This window comes from Cebus imitator, unplaced genomic scaffold, assembly GCF_001604975.1.
Source record: "Cebus imitator isolate Cc_AM_T3 unplaced genomic scaffold, Cebus_imitator-1.0 Scaffold265, whole genome shotgun sequence".
NCBI lineage: Eukaryota > Metazoa > Chordata > Mammalia > Primates > Cebidae > Cebus > Cebus imitator.
In genome coordinates, this window is record NW_016107580.1 from 2,791,065 (window position 1) to 2,806,721 (window position 15,657).

Sequence of the window (15,657 nt, forward strand, 5' to 3'; positions counted from 1 at the left end):
AGACGGGGTTTCACCATGTTGACCAGGATGGTCTCGATCTCTTGACCTCGTGATCCACCCGCCTCGGCCTCCCACAGTGCTGGGATTACAGGCTTGAGCCACCGCGCCCGGCCTAAAAATTTTTTAAATAATATCGATGAGACTGTTTTGTGATTGATATAAAGAAAATTATAAAATGTGACTGATACTTATAAACAGAACCTGAAAAAATGGAGATTCTTAATATATTTCTATATAATAGGAAGACTATTTTAAAGACAGTAATTCTTCCTAAATGAGACTTCATTTAGTTCAAAGCAAAATTCCAAGGGGATTCTGAAACTTGATAAGGTACAGAGATTTTTTTATGCTTCCCTGTGGTGATGGTTTAAGGAAAGGAGGGCGAGCCTCATGATGGTTTGTGAACGTAGGTTCCGTGATAAGAAAGCCAGCATGGCCATGTGGACTTGCTGGCTAGTGCCGATCAGCAACACCACCTCCATCGGTCCGGGAGAGCGTGCCCACATGGTGTGGGCATCCTGCCCCACCTCCTGGGATGGCAGATGAGTCAGCAGCAGTGAGAGTTTGGGGTAGTCAGGGCACTGGTGCTACCACTACTCTCTTTTTTCTTTTTGCCTATTTCTCTCAATCAATGGCCATTTTTGAGAGAGCCATTTTTAGAGTCATAAGTTAAGGGTGCCCGGTTTGGCCAGGCGCAGTGGCTCACACCTATAATCCCAGCACTCTGGGAGGCTGAGGCGGGCAGATCACAAGGGCAAGAGATCAAGACCATCGTGGCTTACACAGTGAAACCTGTCTCTACTAAAAATACAAAAAATTAGCTGGGCATGGTGGCACGCACCTATAGTCCTAGTTACTCGGGAGGCTGAGGAGGAGAATCGCTTGAACCTGGGAGGTGGAAGTTGCAGTGAGCCAAGATCGCACCACTGCACTCTAGCCTGGGCGACCGAGTGAGACTCTGCCTCAAAATAAATAAAAAAGAATGCCCAATTCAACTGACCTGTGTGGATGCTCAGGTTTAGAGCAGACTGGGATAAGCTACTCACGTGCCCCTAATTCCTCTAGATAACCCAGGTATAGATCATCTGGAAGGAAAAAACAAAAAACAAAAACAAACAAAACAGGTAAGAAAAGCAAGACAATTCTGATAATGGCTAATGAGAGAAGCACCAATCCCATTAGATATGAAAATACACAGCTACAACAACTGAAGCAGTTTGGTGATGGACAGGAATCTCATGTGAAACTTCAGTGGAAGAAAAGAAGGAACCCAGAAATATACTCTAAGTACTTAATTTCTCTATAGGAATGTAAATGTTTATTACCCTCCTCCCCAAAGAATACGAAGAAAACTGAATTTAAAAATCAGAGTGCAAAATCATTATGACAAACGTGTAACATAAAGTGTCCTGTGGTTATCTGGAAGGGGACAAAGAGAGGTTCTGGAGCTACGAGACTGGGCTGAGTTTCAGCATAAGCAATTGTTGTTATTGTAGTAGGTGGTTTGTGTAGAGAAAAAGCAAAGATGGAATGGCTCAGCAAAGCAGAAAGTACACTGGGCTGGAAGCCAGGGGTCTGAATTCTAACCACAACTCCTCCCTGCGGAATGGTCGTGAGCTAGGTCTTTCTCATTTCTGGGCCTCGCTCCAACATTTCAAAGATAAAGAATTAACACAGATGACCTGCAGCGGCCCTTCCTGCTCAGCCTTCTGGGATTCAACGATCATTCCCCATGTGTGGTTTCTACAGCAGGGCTCGATGGGAGTGCAGAAAGAAACTCAGATCTTTCCTGCCCCAAATGGTGGAGCGACCTCATAGGCCGGCTCTGTTTGTTTCAGTACTGAGGCTCGCACTGCACCCAGCCCCGTCAGTCACAGGGACCCAGAGATGACTAACACAGGGCACTGGCCTGTGAAGATCACGGGTTACTGGAGGACACAGATGGACACAGACAACAAACAATAATCCCAGGCGGTATGAAGTCAACCCAGCCAGAGGTAAAGACCCATGGGGCACAGCGAGAGTGCAGAGGAGTCTGGCAGGCGACCAGGCAGGGCTTTGCAGCAGAGGCGGCCTTTGAGGCTGGGTATTAAAGGATACAGAGCTCACTAAAGGTAGATGGGGCGAGGGAGCCACGGGAGGAAGGAAAAGCATTTGGGTCGATAAGGTCTGAGGCACCCAACATCACTAGCGTTCCATTATCAAGGGCCCCATCTGAAAATTTACATGAAAAGGATATACATTTCTCACCTCCCACTCCCACTGCCCTGGGAGAGCCTTGTAGAGAACACTCAGGCTAGGCTTTCCCCTACAAAAGCGGGGAATGAGTAGCAGAGAACGGTCTTGGAGAGGTTACATGGGACTGGGGAAGCTGGTCTGGAACAAGGCCGGGCTGTTTGTAACAGTGGGAAATCGCAGGGCTGCAGGTGGCATTGGGGAAGTGGTCCTGCCTGTGAGGGAGGGGATCCTAGGTAGCCCTGGCAGCAGGATCTGTGGTGAAGCCAGAGGGAGGCAGAGATACCAGTGAGCAGCTATTCAATAGCCCAGGGCAGAGCGGTTGGCCCGCAGGAGGAGCCTGGGGTGTGTGGTACAGTTGAGGCAAGCCCCCGGGACCTGAGGCAGGACAGCACAGCGGCAGGAGAAGCAGAACTGAGGCCAGACTGCCTGGGCTCCACCCCACTAGCTTTGTGACCTGGGGCTGTTTAGCCATTTCCACCTCAGTTTTCTCATCTGCAAACAATTGGAATGCTTTTCAGGGACGTCAAGGAGTCCATGATTTAATAAATAAAAGCTTTTAGCATGGTGCCTGCACTAAGTGCTCTATTCGTGCTGGTGGTGATGAAGGTAGAAGAGCCTGTTGGAGGGAAAGGGGTCTGGACAGTGACTCCTCAGGGGACCCAGTGGGGATAGCAGGCTTGAGAGGGGGGTGGGCATGTGAGTTACTGTTCAAATGCGCCAGGTTTGAGTGTCCGCAGGCCACCCCATTCCAAGCGACTGGAACAGTGCATCTGGAGCTTAGGGAGAGGACACGTGAGGAGAGGGAAATTCAGGAGCCCTGAGCTTGGAAGGAGGCTGAGGCAGAAGCATTTGCCTATTTCTCTCAATCAATGGCTGTTTCTTCCATTTTCAGAGCCAGGAGTTAAGAGTGCCCAATTCAGCCGGGCACAGTGGCTCACGCCTATAATCCCAGCACCTCTACCATACGAAGGGGGAGGTGCAGACTCAGGGAGGGGAGGACTGACAGCAAAGACTTGAGTGTGTGGGCTGTGGAATCCAGAACAGAAGCTCCCTGAGGACAAGGGTTTTCACTGTTTTACTCCCTGCTGTATCCCCAGTGCCTAGGACAGTGCCTGGAACAAAACAGGAGTTCAGTAAACATTTGTTGAGTGAATACATGAGGAGACTTTTCCCCGTCATTCACGCTAAGCATTTTCTTAGGCACAAAATAATAACAGTAGCTAACATTTATTAAATGCTTGCCCTGTGCCAGGTACCATGCTAAAAGCATGTAGGGTCCCATTTAATCTTTATGGCAGCCTACAGAGAAGGTACTATTATTATTTCTGGTTTGTAGATCAGGAAGCAGGTCTCAAAAGGTAAAACAGCTGGCTGAGTTCACACAGCTGGTGAGGAGCAGAGCCAAGGGCCAAACCCAGGGCTGCAGGACTCCGCGTGGGTGCTCTCCTTGACCCTGACTCAGCAAGAAAGGAAACTGGGAACAACTCCTTGGCAACAATGCCCTGTGCCAACTCCCACATGCTCAGCAAAGAGGGACTGTTTTTAAATCTTGCTGGAGGACGGGGGAGCTAGAAGAATGAGCTGGAGAAGCTGGACCTAGTTGGTGTCAGATTCATGGAGTGAGGCCATTCACAAACCAGTATTTGGTGAGGCCAGATGCTGGAGGAATGGGAGCAGACCAGGAGCCAGGAGGGGAGCTGCCTGGGGTGGGAGAAGGCAGGTTGGAGGTCAGAAACCTGCTGAGAGGGAGGAGCTCCATCTGTGCGCAGCAATGGCTGTGTCTGTGAATGTGTGTGCATCTGGGGGAGATAGGGTGCTGCAAAGCTTGTCCAGAGGATTAAGTCAGGTCCAGAAAGATCCAGGGTTGTCCCAGGGTGACAAGGACTAGAGGTCATTTGCAAAGTGCAGGGGCTGCACACCTGGCAGGCTGAGCATGCGCAGGTCACGTCACACCTCTTCAACCCGCTTTCATAACCACTGCCGAAGTCCTCAAACACCAGCAGTTACTCCACCTCTCCTAGATGCAAGCTCCGAAGTGGGCACGAGGAGTCAGAGGGGCTAGGCCTGCCCCAGGTCTACAGCTCGCAAGTGACAGATTGGGATGCAGAACCCTGGACTCCTCTAGCTCCTGCGTGGTGCTGCCCCAAGCAAGGTGGCTGCCAGGGGAAGTCTGGGGCAACTTCAACCTGTCTCTCTCCAGGCTGTGTGGACCCTCTGAGGCCCTGCTGCCTCCAGAGAACGACGCTCATCACCCAGTCCCCCGTGCACAGAAACTGGCTGGGACTGGGATCAGAGTCAGGGCACAGGCTGTGGAGCTGTACAGAGGCTGAACCGAGGGCCAGCTCACTCTGGGCTGCTCGGAATTATTTTCACCCCCAACCTCACTCATTCATGATTCATGCCAGCCCCTTCCAGTTCTCTTCACCTCCATGTTGCCTGCCTCTGGTAATGCTCCTTCAGGGGAAAAGCTGTTGTGCTATGTGCCAAGCAGAACCTGACGTCCAGCATCTGAGCAGACCTGTTGGTTCTGGACACTCTGAGAACACCCTGGGCTAGAGGAGAGGACTGCAGGGTGCCCATTCTTCCCCTGGCAGTACCCTTGAGGCCCCCACAGCCTCAGTGGCCCTCAGAGCAGCCTCCCCCGGAGCCACTTCCTCCTCAGCCAATTCAGGGGTAACATGATTAGCCACCACCCTAGCACTGACCACCACGCACAACCCGTTTCATGTCTGACCAACCCCAGGCTGGACTCTGAGCTCACAGAGAGAAACCCTTCACAGTGGTATGACTCTGAGGGCAAAAGAAGTGTCTTCAACCACAGAATCCATGCTGTCACGTATGTGTGGACCTCCTACTATGTGCAGGAATGGTGCTAGGGGCTTCCCATGCATATCATAAGGCCACACACAACTTATTTTTCAGATAAGGAAATTAAGGGTCAGACGCTTGCCTGGCTTTAACCCCTCCACTTCACCAAATTCATCACTACTCTTGGGTCAGATAAACCCAGAAGCAGAGCTGCTCTTCCAGCTCTTCCAGCTCTGCTCCTGGGCTTACCAGAGGGCATGCTGCCCCTTCCTTCACCCGCCGCCCCCGTCTAGAGTGGAGGCCTATTTGGGCCCACTGATAAACTCAGCTCTGCTCTAGGAACTGAAAGAGGCTAATGGAAGGACACTGACATTTGTCGACAATAACTATTCTTGCTGAGCACTGTCATATATTATTTTCTCATTCAGTCTTCTCAACCACCCTGTAAGGCAGGTATGAGCATCCCCATTTTAGAGAAAAGAAAGCCAAGGCTCAGAGAGAACTGAGGTCACCCAGTAAGGTATATGTGTACCTGAATCTAAGATTCACACTTCTGCCACACGAAACCACTTCTTAACTATCACACTGCCACTGTGGAGCCGGGGGCACACACCATGTCTCTTCTGTCCATTACCACCTGATCCAGCACCATCAAAGCCCTGGTTCCATGGGCAGCAGGCCAGGAATGAGAAGGAAAGGGAGTGTGCTTCCTTCCCAAAGCCTGAAGGACCTTAGTGGGCCCAAGACACCTGCTATCCCAGCAACATGCACGCTTCCCCCTTAGCCTGATGGTCATGATCCTGGCTTGGCCTCTGCAGAGAGGGGCCCTGCCCAAGTCCAGGTGTGGTTTGGAATGATGATCCCCTGGCCAGCTTCCACCAGTTGTCCTCCAAGAGGCTGGGCCTTGTTATCTGTATTATACATTGGCTCTGTGTCCTCTCATCCCCTAGCATCCTGCTTCAACATGGAGAGGCTCTTGGGACTCCAAGACCTCCTTTGGTTGCATAAATCACTCTTCTGCTCCATCCTACCAAGAATATCCTTGAGTATCCATAACTATCCATTTATTCCCAAGTTTGTGGAGTCCTTTGACACCACAATTTAAACTGCTGACTTTAAACCCTATGCTAGCTCCTCCTGCCCCCTCAGCCATGTCTGCCCTGATTTACTCTCCTCCATCATCTGGTGTGTCTGCTCTGAGATCGCAGGATGCCCTGTGGCCCTGCCTGCAACAGCGTGGCACCCGGTTTCCATCACTGGGTTTCATGCCCCTGAACCTCACTGTCTCTGCTTTGAGTTCCTGGTATCACTGATAAGCCCCCTGTCATTATCTGCAGGCCACAGTCTTTGACCCCAGAGGTCAATGTTCCCTAACACCCATTTTTTCCACAACTCCCTAAGCTTGGACCTCAGCCAAGACATGAGGGCCCAGACCTCCACAAATGTTACTGATCTTACCCAGGCAGGCCTCTCTAGCCACCAGCAGAGCCCTGGTTTTAAAGGCACTGGGTAAAGGCAGCTCCCGGTTGGTCATTAGGATCAGCGCGCAGGTACACCACAAGCCCCAAATCTGGTTTATCCCCATGGCCACAGCCACAAGCATAACATGGTAATCCGTGTGCCCAGAAGGCCACTTCTGGGGTAAGAGGCGGTGCAGCCTGTCCAGTGGAGCTCAGGCATAGTCCACCAAGGTGGGGACAAGCGTGAGGCCATGGGTTCTCCTTCTCCCCTTCATCTCAGTCTTCTCCCTGGGGCAAGTGGTGCTGTTTCAAAACCATATTCATCATTCAGCCTCAGGGCACTGGCAACTATGGTGCTGAGGTGCGTGCTGGCCTATTGCTGAGAGACTGAGAACTGAGTTAAGTCTGAAAACTCCGAGCTGTCCATTTCCCAGTCCTGAGCCAGCTCTGACTCAGGACCGATCCTGCCATATCCCTGCAGGACAAATGATGCCCGTCAAGTCCTCAAAGTCCCTCAGAGAATGTCCAGTGTCACCAATCATCGCAACAAAAGCATTAAAACAACTTGCCGTGCCACTCCTGACCAAAATCACAAAATGAGGAAAAGGAAGTAAATGAAACAGCTACACATTAATAAAAATGATGAACCTTTATACTGGAGGGCTGTGGGGACACCAGTACATAATTGGTGTCACGGTAAATGGGCTCCATAGTTCTGGAGAACCATCTAGTAATATGTGACAAGAACTATAAAATTGTTCATGCCCTTTAACCTAGTAGTTCCACTTGGGGAATGCTTCCCAGTAAAATACTAAGAAAGTAATTTGTACAGAGATATTCATAGCCATGATATTTATAATAGCAAGAAATTGGAAGGAGCCCAAAGGTTCAGCACTTGGGGAATTGACTAAGCAAACTGGGTCGAGTGAACACTCTGGGATGCTTTACAGCCAGAAGGTGTGGACGTGTGCAGTCTAGGCGAAATGAATGCGCATCCTTGGGCCGGCAAGATGGGAAACAGACCGAATCAGATGGCCCCTGACTCCAGCTTCAGCCATGGAAGCAAACGTGCAGTCAGCTACTCATGCTGCCTTCATGTTAATTCAGTTACGTCAGTAAGCTTCATGCCAGGTATGAGGGTTTTAAAGGTCATTTATTTTACTTTCTTTTTCTAAAGGTCATTTTGAGTTAACTGAATTCTTTTTTAAGAAGACACTTAAAATGCTAACAGGTAACTCCAAGGAGGAGATTTCGTAACTGTCCTTGGGTGCGCTCATCTCCTGGGAGTCCTTTCCTCGAGTCTACGCAGGAGGACCTGGGCTCACCCACATGGCTGGATAGGGGCTGGTGTGGACCGGAGGCCCTGGGCGCCCTGAGCCCTGAGACAGCTGTGAGGTTCCCTGGCCTCGGCAGCCCCAGACATTGTGATGGGGCAGTCCCTGGCCCTGATGCTCCGTCCCACCCCTTCCTGAGCCTTCCTCCCTCTGGGGCCCACCCTGTGCTCCATGCTCTCTCTCCTGTGCCTCAGGAAGAGGTTACTGAAGAGCATGTCAGCCTCTCCTTCCCATGAGAGTGTGGATGACCTGAACACCTTCCGGAGACAACATCTGAGTGTCTAAGGTGGCCCTGCAGGCAGGGCCTGGGCTTCCTGGCCCGGCGTGTCTCCCGAGAGCAGTGGCTTCCTCTCCCACCTGCAGCCTGTGAGAATCACCTGGGGAGCTTTTTAAAATAAAGATTCCTGGGCCCTTCCCATAGACTCCCTGTGGGCGGAGCCTGGGAATGTGCATTTTTTACATATGCCTGGGGGTTCTCATGATGCAAACTACTGTTCTACAGCCTTCGATGCCTAAGAAAGAAGGTGTGGGCCTGGCTTCTTGGGCTCCTGGGTTCAAAAGGCTCTTATCTTGAGCCAGCAGCCATAGTAGAAACTGCAACCCCTCATATGTACACACACATACACATACACATACACACACATACGCGCACACACACATACACACATAGACACACACACACACACACACACACACACCCCTTCAGAGGAAGGCCCTGCCCAGTAGCCTAGAGCATCGGGGAGGGCCCTCCACAGGCCCTAAGAGCACCTGACTCCCTAGCTCCCTAGAGGCCAAGGGCCAGCCTCCACCTCAGCCCAGGCATGGTGTCTCCCCGGGACTGCAGCCTCCCAAGCTGTCTGGGTTCCCCATGTCCTGTGGTAGGGTCTCCTGCTGCAGGAGCTCCTGGTCCCTGCCCGCAGTCCCCGGTGGGGCAGTGGGGACCTGTGGCCCGCCTGCCCAGGCCATACTTACGGAGTCATTTTATAAAGCTGCGATCTCCTCTCAAACAGCGACCCTCCCCAGGCCCAGGGCCACACCCCGGCCACTGGCGTGGCCTGGGCAGACTCCGTCTCACCGCCCCCCGTCTCCAGGACACTCTTCAGCTTCACATTGGCGCTTGAGTCCCCCAGCCTGTTGTCAGGAAACACCGAGAGTCGTCACCCTGCCCCACCAACCACCCTGCCAAGTGAGAACCAGTGAGAACGGGCTGAAGCCCCTGTGGTCCTGGGGAACCAAGAACAGAGGGAGGAGGGCCGGGAGGATCTCCAGGGGTGGGTCTCTTCCCACGGGTTTTGCAGCAGCTTTCTGAGCCCTTATCTGGGATGTCAAGGAGGTGACAGGGAGAGGGCCACTTCTCCTGAGCCCCCGTCCAAACTGTTCCTGAAGTAGCAAGAGAGCTGGGGGACCCTGGAGTTCCCCAAAAGCACTGTCTCCAAGCCTGGGATGCTGGGGCCCAGTGTGGCCTTATTTGGGGAGCTGGGTCTCTCTGGGGGAAGGGACAGCAGCAGGGGTCAGATAACTTCCAGGCAATGCGAGGGTCCAGTGTGTGCAGGGACATGAGTTTGGGCTAAAGGGGCAGAGGGAGCTAGCACAATCGCTGTCCCCTCTGAGCTGACTGTCCTCATTCTACTCTTGCACCCCAGGATCCCAGGGCAAGGGGTGCGCAAAGCTGCCCCTCTCCAACTCCTGGGCCCTGCTCTGAGGGCGGCGAGCTAGGCGTCTACTTCTCTGGGATATAGAGTCGCACAGACAAAGGGCCCTTGTTTTCCCTGCAGAGGCACCAGCAGGGCGTTTCCGCCCCATCCTGAGGCCAGCTCTCTTACCCTCCTCCCCACAGCACATGTCCCCACATCCTGGTCTAGGCCCAGGCTTGCCTCAGTTTACTCAGAGTGCCCAGCTGTCAGCAAGGTTTGAGGGAAGCTCTGTGGGGCTGGAGGGAAGCCAGGACACTACCTGCTGAGTCCTCTTCCACACAGGTGGCATTGTCGCTGATGCCAGGCCCAAGCAAAGAGGAAATGTTCTGTGTCCTGTTCAGACTCTCTGCATTTGCAGAGACAATGGACAGAGAGCATCAGGGAGCCAGGGGGCCGACCTGTGGCTTCGCTGCCAGCCTCACACCGCCCTTGCCCTTGGGCAGCGGAGAGGGGCCAGGGCCACACAGGCCCCACCCTGGGGTACCCTGATGGCTGGGGAGGCACCGGCCAGGGGGTGGGGGCACACTGAGCTGCATCCACTGCTGAAATCACCCACAGCTGGGCAGAGCCGAGGCCTACGTAAGCGTGGACATGACCGTGACTGCGCTGTGTGGGAAGCAGGCACGGAGTTCACACAGTGCCTGTCATGATGATGCTTGGTTTTCTCAGCGTGTGTTATTCCTCAGACTCCATCAGCTTCTATGTTGGCAAGGATGCACAGACCCCAATTACGTACAACAGTGTAGGGGTTCCTCTGGCCCAGTAGTTTTCGGTTGGAACACAGCCTTTCATGAAGAGGCTAACAGAAAACATAAAAGCAAGTGGCTCTGGATGAAGCTGGGGACAGGGTGGGGCTCGAGGTCCACATTCTCAGCCTCTCCCTCCCTATCACCCTCAACTCCTGCTTCCTGGAGATGCTTCTGGGTGGCCCTGGGGCTCTAAATGTCATTTGAAAATCACTGCTATGGTCCAGCCTTATTTTCAGATGAGGAAGCTGAGGCCCAGAGTGGGTAGAGATCTGCCAAAGGTCACACAGCAAGTTGGTAGCAGAGCCAGGGCTGGAGCTAGAACTGAGGCCCCATGACTCCTAATCAGTGTGGCCTCCAGCTCCTAAGCCAGAGGTGGCCAGCAACCCCACCCATGGTTCCGACCTCCTCCAACCTTCTCCCACCCACTCTGGCTTTCCTGCATGGAGGGACCTGGCATCTGGAACCACCCCTTCCAGAAACAAGGTCCAGGCAGGCCTGAGTTCTTGGCCGTTCAGGACTGGATCTGGACACTGTGACCACATTCTCCACAGGTAACCTCTTCACTCCCTTGGCTTTCCCATCTAGCCACGGGGCTCCCAAATCTACTTCCTAATGGCACCCCTGAGCCCCAAATGCCTCCAGCCCCCTCCAGGGGCACCCCTAACTCTCCAGGTTCAAATCAGCTCACCTTACTCCAGACCTGCTCTTCCTCCTGTTTTCTGGCAATGGGCATAGTCCCACCCTTCACTCAGTCATCACCCCAGAAACCCAGATGACACTCTTCATCTAGCCTGCGGCTCCACCTGTGAAAACCTCCTATCTGTCCCCTCCCCTGTCCCCAGTGCCTCTGCCTGGACTGAGGCTTCACATGTCCCCAGCCTCCTTCTGGTCTCCTTGCCTGCAGTTCTGCCTGCTCCAGGAACATCACACTTTGAAAAGTTAATCTGAACATGTCACTTGTCTGCTGGCAAGGCTCTTTCCACTGCCCCTCATTCCAAAGGATACAAACCAAGCTCTTCCATGAAGCGTGTGAGGCTGCAGGACTTGCCGCTGACCCCTCTCCTCCCTTGCTCTGCTGCCATTGCTCCAGCCACTGCTAAACTCCTGGCAGATCTCCCCACAGAACCTCTCATCTCCTGCCTTGGCACACACGCTCTTGTCTCCTCAGATCCAGGCTTTTCCAAGTGTGCCCTGGGGCACCTGCTTCACCATCCCCTAGCACACTGTAGGCTCCTAGGCACCACCTGCCCGAACCTGACAAAAGAGAATCTGAATTTTCAACAGGAATCTGTGGATGCTACACACTAAATGTTGAGAGGCACCATTCCACTGGGCAGCTCCTCTTGTCCCGGCCTCCCTCCTACCTCAGCTGGGCAATTCCTTCCTTTTTGTCCCTGCCCTCTCCAGGGTGTGACTGACTGTGACTGGGTGTCTCCTCTGCTGTTTATGAGCTCCATACTGGCAGTGACCACGTCTTCTTCCTCTGACCCTGAGCCTGGTACAGAGAAGGGATCAATGAATGGTACCCCTAGGAGAGCCCCGGTGCCCCTGGCCAGGAGGTCAAGCTGATCTGGTGAGAAGCCACAGCTTGTCCAGAAACCTGAGACACTGCTCCCAAGGGTCTCTGCAGGTTACGCCTGTCCCTCCACCCCCACGCCACCTCACCCCCGCACAGGAAGGAGACATGCTGGGACTATGCGTAATGGAGGCCCACGGGGTGTTAACAGTGACATTTAGCAACAAGCTCTCCAGAAAATGTTTGCATGCACAGACTCAACAAATTTATTATCAACTTTACTGACACAAAGAATGTATAGCACATAATTTACAAATACTAAGGAAATATCCACTATTCTTTACTGTAAATGCCATATAGCCAAATGATTGTCCCGGAAGTCAACCCATTCACTGAGTTTCGCCTAACTCTTTTTTTTTTTTTTTTTTTTTTTTTTTTGAGACAGAGTTTCGCTCATGTTACCCAGGCTGGAGGGCAATGGCGCGATCTCGGCTCACCGCAACCTCCGCCTCCTGGGTTCAGGCAATTCTCCTGCCTTAGCCTCCTGAGTCGCTGGGATTACAGGCATGCGCCACCATGCCCAGCTAATGTTTTTGTATTTTTTTAGTAGAGACAGGGTTTCACCATGTTGACCAGGATGGTCTCGATCTCTTGACCTCGTGATCCACCCGCCTCGGCCTCCCAAAGTGCTGGGATTACAGGCTTGAGCCACCGCGCCCGGCCTCGCCTAACTCTTTATCAGTAGCCAGCCTATGGCTGCAATGACAAATGAGTGTAGTTCCAACTTAATGTTGCTTGATATTTTCATTTATGTTAACAAGCAAGTTGAAAGTGAAACCACAAAGACTTCACTCCTTCACTGGTGGTCTGAGTGCCTTCTTTGCAGAATAGGTTAATAGTTTGGGAATACTGGAAAAATATTTGTTTTCTGCTAGCCACGATGTAGCAGCTATAAACATATAACACTTAAAATTTAATTTGTATTAGTAATTTTTTTCCCATCACTTTCTTAGGTCTAGACTATCAACAAAATAAATCAGGTCTTAATGTGCAGCACCTGTTGACTTCCCTGCTCTAACCGCCGTCTCCATGGCCCATCTGTGATGTGACTGAGCACAGAGGTGGGAGGAGATGCTTGGCAGTGCACGGTCACATGGCAGTTCAGATACAACAGACAGGTTCAGGGAAGGGCAGTAAACTGAATAGGAAGTGGTGAGTTTTCAGTATATTACCTTTGTAAACATAATTTTTTTAATATTAAATTTATACAGCTTCTTTTTTTTGAGAGAGAGAGAAAGGGTCTTGCTCTGTAGCCCAAGCTAGAGTACAGTGGTGTGATCTCGGCTCACGGCAGCCTCAATCTCCTAGGCTCAAGCGATCCTCCCACCTCAGCCTCCCAGTAGCAGGGACTAGGGTGTGCGCCACCGTGCTGGCTAATTTTTGTATTATTTTTGTAGAGATGGGAGTCTCACTGTGTTGCCCAGGCTGGCCTCGAACTCCTGGCCTCAAGTGATCCTCCTGCCTCGGCCTCCCAAAGTGCTGTTGTGGCAGGCCAGGTCTCACTAACACAGGCCTCCATAACAACTGTTTCAGTACTGACTGAGTGGTTAAGTTAAATATTAAAAGCTGATAGAACCATTGTCCTTATACAATGCCTGGAATGTAACAAAAGCCCACCAACAGTTTTGCCTAGGCCTTTCCTGGGTGTTAAAACGTGACAAAATAACGAAGGAATTCTGAACAGGATCTGTTTAAGATTAAATGAGTTTTACTGGGGGTCTGAAGAAACTCCCCAGGCCTCCACAAACAAGTTTATTGGCGGTCTGAAGGAACTCCCCAAGCCTCCATGGCTTAGCAGGAGACAAGATAAGGGTAATCGCCTGGCACCTGGACCCATTTAGATTCAGGGAATTTACTGAGGCTCCAGAGGAAGGTATGGAGGACTCAGATCTTAGTTATAGTTTGAAAGAAGTTACGTGAAGCAAACCCAAGTTTTAATAGCCGAATCAATCAAGCAAAAAAAAGCAGAAGTTAATCACTTATGTCTTTAGATGAATGCACACTTACATATAGCCTGGAAGGTATATGAGCTCTGGAAGACTGTAATTTCGAATTGGTCTGGTGATAATGTTCAGGCCTTTTCCCTGTAACCGGTCACAGAAATAAAAACTCCCTTCTCTCCCAGTTCATCTGCATCTCGTTATTGGGCCTTGAGAATAAGCAGCCTGACCCTCGGTTTGGTCCAGGAACACTGGGATTATAAGCGTGAGTCATGTGCCCGGCCAGTTTGATCCTTAATAACAGCTATGTTTAACAATGGGCTTAGAAACATTTCCCTTTATTGTATAATTGATTCTCATGGGCCGTTTGCTGGCCTGTTCCAGGACAGTCACCCTAAAGAACTGAATGAGACCCCCCCATTACTGCCGTTACCCAGAGGGCCAGTCCCCTCCTTCGCCCTCAGAGTCTAGCTTGTGAGCTGCCAGTGGTGGCATCCCGAGATTCTAACAGACACTGCTATGTGACCCAGCCAGCTTGTGTCCTCTCTGTGGGCTCCAGGTTCCTCAACTTTGAGGGGGGAAATGGTGCCTCCCAACATTTGTGAGGTGTGGGGTGAATGAAGGGCCCACTTGCCCTTCCCCCACACACTGTAGTTCACTCCCATCACTGCCCCCCACACCTGACCTGACACACACCATGCACTGATTTTGGGGACATGCCTGCATACCCCTCACCCTCCCAAACCACACTACGCACAATAACATGTCACCCCATACACCACCCAGAGACAAGCTGACCTGTACACACATCACCTCAGACATACCACAGACAAATTTTCCTCAGCTCTACCTCACACACAGCCCCACCTACACACCCAGCCACACCCCACAAAGGCTCACATGCACGTATGTACCTGAAACTCCTCTGTATACTTTGTATTCACATGTACTGCACCAAATACCTTCCCCCCACCCCCAGGCATTTCACACAGAAATGGAGGCTTCACCCTGCCCACTATACCCCACTGACACTCCAGACATCTCCCCCCTTCCCCCTGCCAGCACATGTGGAGCATGCGCACCACACACATGTGCCCATCATTTATCTACACTTATTGGGGGTCTGAAGGAACTCCCCAAACCTCCATGGCTTAGCAGGAGACAAGATCAGGGTAATCACTCCTGGTACCTAGATCCACTCATACCACCCCCATGCAGAGCTCACACACTCGAGGCATTCCCATAGGGCCCTACATTCCAGGACAGGAGACCCCAGCCAGCCCCCTGAGCCCGTGCCCTGGATTAAGGAGCAGTGAGAGGTATCCTGGTAGCAAGAGGGGGCAAAGCTGGGGTATACTTCCTTGGGGTAACAGTTTGCTTCCCTGGAGATCAGACCCTGGCTTGACACACATACAGATGTACACACAGATATGCCAGAACAGACATCCAGGCTGGAAGATGACATGGCATGCAGGTGAGGACATTTCTACAGGCTCACACATATGCATTCCAATTTATGGAAATGGGCATGGGCCCACAACTATTCCCTACTCCCATGCACACACACAAACACACATACACTCCAGTCCTTGCCCCTGCCAGGCCCAAGGAGGGGCATGTAGAAAGTCAGAGGATCATAAAAGAGTCAAACCCTTAAGAAGGGGCTGTAATCAAAGATACAGAAGAGACTGTACACATCTGAATCTTCCTATATTTCTAGACTAATAAATTAAAAATCTCAACACAATGGACTTTCTAGAAAATATAAATCTCTAAACTTAAAGGAAGTAGAAAAGTTGATTAGATTAATAACCATGGAAGAAACTGGAAATATTGCTAAACAGCTCCAGACAAGAAA

General features: G+C 51.6%; 1 protein-coding gene and 1 long non-coding RNA gene across 4 annotated transcripts in view; one reads left to right on the forward strand and one right to left on the reverse strand.

Annotated features, from left to right (window-relative positions):
- The window catches only part of LOC108283796, a 16,574-nt gene extending 13,423 nt beyond the window's left edge, over positions 1–3,151 (forward strand). The window contains exon 4 of the long non-coding RNA XR_005195720.1: positions 3,131–3,151. This is a non-coding gene — a long non-coding RNA (uncharacterized LOC108283796). The remainder of the gene's footprint in view (positions 1–3,130) is intronic.
- The window catches only part of TUB (TUB bipartite transcription factor), an 88,259-nt gene that overhangs the window by 36,968 nt on the left and 35,634 nt on the right, over positions 1–15,657 (reverse strand). The window lies entirely within an intron of this gene.